This window comes from Oncorhynchus kisutch, linkage group LG28 (assembly GCF_002021735.2).
Source record: "Oncorhynchus kisutch isolate 150728-3 linkage group LG28, Okis_V2, whole genome shotgun sequence".
NCBI lineage: Eukaryota > Metazoa > Chordata > Actinopteri > Salmoniformes > Salmonidae > Oncorhynchus > Oncorhynchus kisutch.
In genome coordinates this window covers 33,819,617-33,829,893 of record NC_034201.2, presented here as the reverse complement: position 1 = coordinate 33,829,893, position 10,277 = coordinate 33,819,617, and the positions used below count along the sequence as shown (strand labels likewise).

Sequence of the window (10,277 nt, the reverse complement as noted above, 5' to 3'; positions counted from 1 at the left end):
TCAGATGCTTGTACTGATTGCTGCTCATAGTGACGTCCACAGAGTCAAGACCCAAGGACATGGAGTGTGGGTCAAGCTGGGTTCTCTGCTGAGGTTGGAGCTGGGCTAGGGGCTGTGCAGGGGGGCAAGCTGCTGTGGCTAGGGGTTGAGTAGTGGGCCAGGCATTGGGTTTAGAAGGTATCTTCTCCACCTCTTCCTGACAGATTTTCTCCAGTCTCTCCTCCAACTCAGACACAGTCCTTGTCACATCCTTGACCATAGACGTGGGCAACAGGAGGGGCTATGTATACCCTTAAGAGTCCAGCTGGGCAATGAGAGACTGGACAATCTGGAGAAAGTGGATGTTATCCTCTGTGTGTGAGAGCTGCTCCAGCTCAGCACCTATGCTCCCCAGCTCAGCAACCTCCTGTTTCAGTCGCTCCTGGAGTATTTCAGACCCACTCACTGCTGCCCTCTCCTGGGGTCTGATCAGCTCCTTCACCTCAGAGCACCTTCTCTCAATGGAGGGGATCATCTCAGTAAAGATCCTCTCACTGTTCTCCACTGCTTCATCTGTAAAGGGTGTTATGTGGAACACACCCAGTTTGGAGAAAGTGGATGTTATCCTCTGTGTGTGAGAGCTGCTCCAGCTGCTAACAGGAGGGGCTATGTATACCCTTAAGAGTCCAGCTGGGCAATGAGAGACTGGACAATCTGGAGAAAGTGGATGTTATCCTCTGTGTGTGAGAGCTGCTCCAGCTCAGCACCTATGCTCCCCAGCTCAGCAACCTCCTGTTTCAGTCGCTCCTGGAGTATTTCAGACCCACTCACTGCTGCCCTCTCCTGGGGTCTGATCAGCTCCTTCACCTCAGAGCACCTTCTCTCAATGGAGGGGATCATCTCAGTAAAGATCCTCTCACTGTTCTCCACTGCTTCATCTGTAAAGGGTGTTATGTGGAACACACCCAGTTTGGAGAAAGTGGATGTTATCCTCTGTGTGTGAGAGCTGCTCCAGCTGCTAACAGGAGGGGCTATGTATACCCTTAAGAGTCCAGCTGGGCAATGAGAGACTGGACAATCTGGAGAAAGTGGATGTTATCCTCTGTGTGTGAGAGCTGCTCCAGCTCAGCACCTATGCTCCCCAGCTCAGCAACCTCCTGTTTCAGTCGCTCCTGGAGTATTTCAGACCCACTCACTGCTGCCCTCTCCTGGGGTCTGATCAGCTCCTTCACCTCAGAGCACCTTCTCTCAATGGAGGGGATCATCTCAGTAAAGATCCTCTCACTGTTCTCCACTGCTTCATCTGTAAAGGGTGTTATGTGGAACACACCCAGTTTAATATCTCGCAGCTCCCTTTCCCTCTCCTGGAGAACAGTGAGATCCAGCAGCTTCTGTTTCTCAGTCCTTTCTGATGCAGCTGAGTCTCATGGCCTTTATGTTCATCCATCAGACACAGCAGACAGATACAGTGCTGATCGGAATGGCAGTAAATCTCCAGCAGCTTGTCATGACGAGAGCAGATCCTCTCCTGTAGTTGTGTGGAGGCTTTGACCAGCCTGTGCTTCTTAAAAGCAGGATATTCATAGTGAGGCTGGAGATGTCTTGAAATAAGACACTTGACACTTGAAATAACTCAATTAAATAGTAGCTTTGCTTAACCTAGCCATAGTTCAAAATGACAGTAACAGGGTAAGAGGCACTTGAAATAACTCAATTAAATAGTAGCTTTGCTTAACCTAGCCATAGCTCAAAATGACAGTAACAGGATAAGAGGCCAGACACTCCAAACAGGACTTGAAAGCTTTACATTTTCTACCAGTGCAGACATCACACTCCACATCTCCAGGTCCAGCATAACAGTGAACAAGAGGAACAGCTTGAAGTCCTATCTTCTTCAGTTTCTCCACCAATTCGGCTAACATGGTGCTTTTCCTCAAAATAGGCTGTGGAATGAAGCTGTCTGCACTGGGGACAGCTGTGGCTCATCTTCAGATAATTCTGATCCCAGTAGCCTATAATGCAGCCCATACAATAGCTGTGTCCACAAGGAATAGTCACTGGATCCCTTAGTGGATCCAGACAGATCGGACAACTGATCGATTCCTGCTCTCTGAACACACACAGAGACAGAGCAGAAAAAAGGTACATTATAGTACATTAGTTAAAATGTTATGCTTAAATGCAGCCTACCATACTTTTAATGAATTCCATAGATTATACAGTAAAGTAAAGCTGTGTGTTTTTTTTAGACAATATTGTTATGCATGCCAAAGATTCCAAATGTGAACAATGGCAAGTATTTTGGTCCAGAAATTGTTACATTTAATAAAAATGTCTTATTACTCATGAAGCTCTTACCGTAAATAGATTTCGAAAAACCGAAGTATAGCTATATTATAAGTTACTATTCAGAACAGACACTTTCGTCAAAGCTTCGTATAACTAACCCAAGATAGACCACCGCCTGTCCTTTCCAATGGGAGCAAATTAATCATAGTGGGCAGAACAAGCAAGGTGGTTGGCAGAGCAAAGCATATTTCCGTTAGGGAACGCCTACTCTGTGACGTAAAAAAATAACTACATTCACGCTTGCAATCCTTCTAAACAACGCAATTTTTGGCAAAGGGTAAAGTCTACAAAACTTAGTCCACTCTGTTCGTAACAGATTTAAATTTACTATCAATATTACAAGTTATTTCTCGTGTAGGTGGCAATCCTACTCAAAATATAATCAAGTGAGATGGAACAAATAGGCCACGTTAGCTACCGCCAGCGACATGTGACGCAGCAACAGTGGGAAGCTTCTCAATACACCATTGCACAGCTCATTCCATACAGTCATTGGAAAGCAGGGTTGCCAGGTCAAGCACAATATCTTGGCCGGTGACCACACAAAAACTACGAGTCTGAAAAGTAGCCCAAACATTTTTTTTCACATGATGAAGGGAGATTAAATATCTATACAATAACCTATTTTTCCATAACATTATCGAACCAATTAAGGAGGAAAATCATAGTAACTTGTGACGGCTTTGAAATAAAAATGTGGGTTTCCTCCAAAGAATAATTATTGAATGCTATGACATTGCTTAATAATAGCAGTCAAACAAGTTAAATCAACATCCATTGATAGAAAATGATCTGGCAAGTTTAATAAGGGCAAACTATATTTTTTCTTGACACATATTCAAATTCCTTTATTATGTCATAAGGCACAAGGGGTATGCTGCCCTACCAAGCAAAAAGGCAGTAACTGCTCATTTGGTCGAAAATGTGTTAATGTCATTTTTGCTACATTAAATACATGCTTAATCATGTGGACAAGTACCCTGCCTCTATTGTATTGTGTTTTGGAGAAGATGTGGGTCAATGTTAATACCTCTCAAGGATCTCACCCTTTTCCCAATTTGAGCCTAAAATGATATACCCAAATCCTACTGCCTGTAGCTCAGGACCTGAAGCAATGATATGCATATTCTTGATACCATTTGAAAGGAAACACTTTGAAGTTTGTGGAAATGTACAAAAAGTAACTGCATAAAGTTACTGTGAAACTAAGGTAAATAAAAGCCATTTTCTCACTTCCACGCTATGAGCAGTTACTGCCTTTTTTCTTGGTAGGGCAGTATGGTAGATGGCCAATATACCACGGCTAAGGGCTGTTCTTCTCCACGACTCAACGCAGAGCGCCTGAATACAGCCATTAGCTGTGGTATTTTGGCCATTTATACAACGGGTGGGTCTAATCCTGAATGCTGATTGGTTAAAACCGCATTCCAGCCGGTGTCTATTGCACAAATTGCCACTGGCTAAATCTATGAAGTTAAAATGCCTATTTACTCTGTTCCATCTGACTGCACAATCCAACCAATTGAAAAAAGGTTAAATGAAACGCAGGTAATTTGCAGTAATTTGAAGTGATTGTGTTATTGTAGCTGTGTTGTTGAATAGCTCCTCTGAATCACAGTATCCTAATGAGTGAGCACATTTTCTATGCCAGGTGAAATTGCGCCTCATCAGTTTATTGTTATGGATGTATCAAAATAAATAGAAAACAGATTAAACTTCTTCAGTATAGGGGGCAGTTTTGGGGGCAGTTTTTGAGGTCATTGTGCTTTCCAATGTTTTTCTATGGGAAACCTGATTTATTAGGGCCCAGATTGCAGTTCCTATGGCTTCCACTAGATGTCAACAGTCTTTAGAAATTGTTTGATGTTTTTCTTTTGAGAAATGAAGATGAAGTAGTCCTGTTCTTTATATGTGTCACTCAGAAGGTTGGATTGTGCAGTCAGATGGAACAGAGTAAATAGTATTTTGGTGCTCTTGAACAAGAGCGCGCTCCATGTTGTTTTTCTTCGGTTTTAGAAACTGTTTATCCCGTCTTAAATTTTATTGATTATTTACATTTTCAGGTACCTGAGGTTGGATTAAAAATGCTGATTGAAATATTTGGACCAAATTAAGTTTACAGGTAATTTATTAGATACTTTGTAGTCATGTTGGGCGAGTTGGAACCAGTGTATATCTGAATCAAACGCGCCAAATAAATGGACATTTTGTGGATATAAATAAGGAATTTATCGAACAAAACGACCACTCATTGTGTCACTGAGACATTTGGGATTGCAAAAAGATGAAGATCTTCAAAGGTAAGGCATTTATTATATCGTTATTTCTGACTTTTGGTTGAAAAATGATTTTCATGTTTTTGTATGCGAGGCGATGTCCTCAGATAATCGCATGGTGTGCTTTCGCCGTAAAGCCTTTTTGAAAACTGATACAGCGGCTGGAGTAACAAGAAGTTAAGCTTTATTTTGATGTATTACACTTATATTTTCGTGAATGTTGAATATTTATATATTTCTGTAGTTTGAATTTGGCGCTCTGCAATTTCTCCGGATGTTGTCAAATGTATCCCGCTAACGGGATTGGCACTTTAAGGGATCCCTAAGAGGTTTTAAACAATTGCAAATGCAGCGACTTCACTGTTATTCTGGCTGCACTTTTTGATGTGACTGTAAATTAGCCGTAATTGGCTAGCTAGCAAGCAAGGGATACGAACGTTGCCAGCCATTTAAATCAAACGACTGGGTCGCGTCCATAGATAAAGAACAAAAAGACTGAACGACTATCTCTAGCAACCCTAGATTTGTGTTGGGACTACATCTTGTGGAAGGATGAAATAGTAGGCCTATGAATAGATTAATAAAAATATGTATGGTTTGCCGACCTGTGCCAATATATCCTCCAAACACCGGCTTCGAGGGCATTATCACTTAAATACAACATACCCCTGGGGTGCCTTGTTGCTATTATAAACTGGTTACCACTGTCATTAGAACAATAAAAAGTATACCACAGCTTTCAGCCAATCAGCATTCAGGGATCAAACCAGGTTTATACATTTTAAATCCCCTTTGCGCGTGTGCATAACTATAGATAAATCTGACAGGAGAGTTTGAGTGATGAAAGTTGGACTGAGGATCTCGAAATATCTGAACAAGAAACACTTGGATGAACATAAAAAAAACAAATGTCGGTCTATTTTCTGGCAATTGTGCTGTTATTATGTGCCAGATGGTAAGACTACAACCCATTTGCAACATTAATTTATCATGTCAATAGGCATAGGCTACAGACTAAAATCTGGGTTTATGATTGTAATTACATTTTACCATAGTTTGCTAAAGGCAGGTAGCCTATAGCCCCTAATGGGCCTACAATAGCTTGCTGCAATAGGCTCCTGAGGTTGGGGTCATAATTTAAATCACTGAATTAAATATTAACTATCAGGAGTCAATGTAAGACCCAAGTGCAGACTGTGTGAAGTAACAATGTTTATTGTAACCACAGGGCAGGCAAACAACAGGTCAAGGCAGGCAGGGGTCGATAATCCAGAGCAGAGGCCAAGGACGGCAGGCAGGCTCAGGTCAGGCAGAGGTTGGTAATCCAGAAGTGGAGCAAAGGTACAGGATGGCAGGCAGGCTCAGAGACAGGCAGTGGTCAGGCGGGCGGGTACAGGGTCAGGACAGGCAAAGGTCAAAAACCAGGAGGTCGAGAAAAGCGAGACTAGGGGAAACCCTGGAGCTGAGCCAAACCGCTGGTAGGCTTGAACAAACAAGATGAACTGGCAACAGACAGACAGAAAACACAGGTATAAATACACAGGGGATAATGGGGATAATGGGCGACACAAGCACAAGGACAGGCACAATTTGGCATACACATTAATAGGTTACCTGATGGCCAACAGAGATAAATGTATAATTCTCCACATTTAGCCTAATGTCAGTTTCATTGAGGACTTTTCACCATAAAAAGAACCATGCAGAAGGAGTTCCATTACTTCCATTCAAATTTCCACTCGGGCAGCCCTGGAGACCCAAGAACTGAGCATACATAAAGCACTTCGCTTGATACTGTTTTCTTTAAGCAGTAAATATTAGAATGCAGTTTATACCACCTCCAAGTGAATTCATGTAATGTGCTCTAGTGTGCCCAAAGTCGTTTTCCAGGGATTTATATCCGTTCTTTCTTGATGTGTATCAGTTCTAGCATATTATTATGTTTTATGGAAAAAGAGGTTGGAAATAGGTGTCTCCATAATGACAATCTAAATGACCTACATACAACTGGTAAAAAGTTGTCACAATGTGCACACGTGCTGTTCTCTCGCCTCTCGTTCACGTGACTCAGCCAATAACTGTAGTGCTCTCTCAACACACATACACGGAGATGGGGGATATGCCATTGCAGATTAGGAGACAGCAGCTGGCAATTAATTAATGGGTCAATTTACAGGGACATGGGGTGTATCATCCTGCAAAAGGGATTTTACAGGCATGGTGGGAACATGAGCGAAGACAGAACACAAGCTTTGGGTGGGTGGGTGTACTGTCCTTCTCTCAGCACATATCAAAGCTACAGGCTGAAGTTAAATCTAGACTTGGTTTCCTCTATCGAAATCGCTCCTATTTCACCCCAGCTGCCAAACTAACCCTGATTCAGATGACCATCTTACCCATGCTAGATTACGGAGACATCATTTATAGATCGGCAGTTAAGGGTGCTCTCGAGCGGCTAGACGTTCTTTACTATTCGGATTTGCCACCAATGCTCCTTATAGGACACATCACTGCACTCTATACCCCTATGTAAACGGGTGATCTCTGTATACCCATCGCAAGATCCACTGGTTGATGCTTATTTATAAAACCCTCTTAGGCCTCACTCCCTCTATCTGAGATATCTACTGCAGCCCTCATCCTCCACATACAACACCCGTTCTGCCAGTCACAGTCTGTTAAAGGTCCCCAAAGCGCACACATCCCTGGGTCGCTCCTCTTTTCAGTTTTGCTGCAGCTAGCGACTGGAATGAACTGCAACAAACACTCAAACTGGACAGTTTTATCTCAATCTCTTCATTCAAAGACACAATCATGGACACTCTTACTGACAGTTGTGGCTGCTTTGTGTGATATATTGTTGTCTCTACCTTCTTGACCTTTGTGCTGTTGACTGTGCCCAATAATGTTTGTACCATGTTTTGTGTTGCTACCATGCTGTGTTGTCATGTGTTGCTGCCTTGCTATGTTGTTGTCTTAGGTATCCCTTTATTTAGTGTTGTGTTGTCTCTCTTGTTCTGATGTGTGTTTTGTCCTATATTTATATTGTATATTTGTTTTTTAATCACAGGTCCCAATCCCTGCAGGAGGCCTTTTGCCTTTTGGTAGGCCGTCATTGTAAATAATAATTTGTTCTTAACTGACTTGCCTAGTTAAATAAAGGTTAAATTAAAAAATTTAAAAAATAACAAGGGAAGGCATTTACTTCATGTACAGAGGAAAGTCATGGAGAGGAGGACAGCAGGATGGGACAGAAAAGATTAGGCTATTTTTACAAGTCCTTAAATGTGATAGGAAAGCATCCAAAAGGAAAGTGTTATTATTGCCAGGAAACAGAGACCATGGAGCATGTATTGCTACAGTGTGGGCAGTATTAAAGGGAAAGAGAGAGGCTGAGATCTAGTATGAGGGAGGAGGGGATAGAGGAAATTAGTTTAAAGAGTATATTGAGTAGAACGTCATTGGATATAGTCTCAAATATTTTGTTCTATTTTTTAAGTGCAATGGGGCTGGCAGGTAGGATTTCGTTTCTCCCTGTCTCTGGCCCTCACCCAGTACAGTAGGTGGCGGTAATGCACCATAACGTTGGATTCCAACCGTCGATAAACCCCACCGAAGAAGAACAGACAGACAGACAGACAGACAGACAGACAGACAGACAGACAGACAGACAGACAGACAGACAGACAGACAGACAGACAGACAACAGACAGACAGACAGACAGACAGACAGACAGACAGACAGACAGACAGACAGACAGACAGACAGACAGACAGACAGACAGACAGACAGACAGACAGACAGACAGACAGACAGACAGACTCTAACCAATAGTGCGGAGGATTTTTTTTTATGTGTGTGTGTGTGTAGGTAAGTAAAGAAATAAAAACAAGTGTAAAAATACATTTGAAAATAAGAGTATCAAGGCTATATACAGACACTGTTAGTCAGGCTTATTGAGGTAGTATGTACATGTGGGTATGGTTAAAGTGACTATGCATATATGATGAACAGAGAGTAGCAGTAGCGTAAAAATATACATTTTCATACATCTTTATGTGCACTAACGCATAATTAACTTGTGGTTCAACACCTGAGGAAGTAGAAACTCAAAACACTAACTAGATCGCCAACTCTAAATAATACACACTGCTGGTTTGGGTCGGGACAATACCAGTATCGCGATACTCGTTAGTATCATGGCAAGGAAACAAAACATGAAGCAGATTGAACTTCTTTAGGAAAACAGCCCTAATGTTGGAAACAAACATCATTGTTGTCATTCAGAGTCAAATCTATTGTCCCAGGACCTACTGCTGGTAGTAGCTAAGTATTCATCCAACAGTAAATTGTTCCAAAAGGTGAAAAAAAAAAAAGTTCCTAAAAAACTTTGTGCTCGACCCATGAGACCTACTCTATCCCATCGCAATGGCCGGTGCACTTTTAGTGTGATTGCCACTCCATATCTCAAAGCCATAGCAAATATATTGGTTGTAAAACAGTTGCAATAATCACAGTGCCTTGCGAAAGTATTCGGCCCCCTTGAACTTTGCGACCTTTTGCCACATTTCAGGCTTCAAACATAAAGATATAAAACTGTATTTTTTTGTGAAGAATCAACAACAAGTGGGACACAATCATGAGGTGGAACGACATTTATTGGATATTTCAAACTTTTTTAACAAATCAAAAACTGAAAAATTGGGCGTGCAAAATTATTCAGCCCCTTTACTTTCAGTGCAGCAAACTCTCTCCAGAAGTTCTGTATCTTGTTTAACCTTTATTTTGACAGGGAAGACATATTAGGACCTAGGTCGCTTTTCAAAATGCACCCTGTATAATAAATCAAATCAAATCAAATGTATTTATATAGCCCTTCATACATCAGCTGATATCTCAAAGTGCTGTACAGAAACCCAGCCTAAAACCCCAAACAGCAAGCAAGGCAGGTGTAGAAGTACGGTGGCTAGGAAAAACTCCCTAAAAAGGCCAAAACCTAGGAAGAAACCTAGAGAGGAACCAGGCTATGAGGGGTGGCCAGTCCTCTTCTGGCTGTGCCAGGTGGAGATTGTAACAGAACATGGACAAGATGTTCAAATGTTCATAAATGACCAGCATGGTCAAATAATAATAATCACAGTAGTTGTCGAGGGTGCACCAAGTCAGCTCCTCAGGAGTAAATGTCAGTTGGCTTTTCATAGCCGATCATTACGAGTATCTCTACCACTCCTGCTGTCTCTAGAGAGTTGAAAACAGCAGGTCTGGGACAGGTAGCACGTCCGGTGAACAAGTCAGGATTCCATAGCCGCAGGCAGAACAGTTGAAACTGTAGCAGCAGCACGGCCAGGTGGACTGGGGACAGCAAGGAGTCCTCATGCCAGGTAGTCCTGAGACATGGTCCTAGGGCTCAGGTCCTCCGAGAGAGAGAAAGAAAGAGAGAATTAGAGAGAGCATACTTAAATTATGCATTAAATTAACATTATGTTTTTGAATGACATCCCCAAGAGGTCAAATATATAGTGAAAACAATAGTGGTCCTAAAACTGAACCTTGAGGAACCCCCGAAATGTACAGTTGATTTATCAGAGGACAAACCATTCACAGAGACAAGCTGATATCTTTCCGACAGATAAGATCTAAACCAGGTCAGAACTTGTCCGTGTAGACCAATT

General features: G+C 42.0%; 1 pseudogene; it reads right to left on the bottom strand.

The window, feature by feature from the left end:
* Positions 1-372: 372 nt before the first annotated feature.
* On the bottom strand, positions 373-1,901 carry LOC109873399 (tripartite motif-containing protein 29-like; annotated as a pseudogene).
* Positions 1,902-10,277: the final 8,376 nt, after the last annotated feature.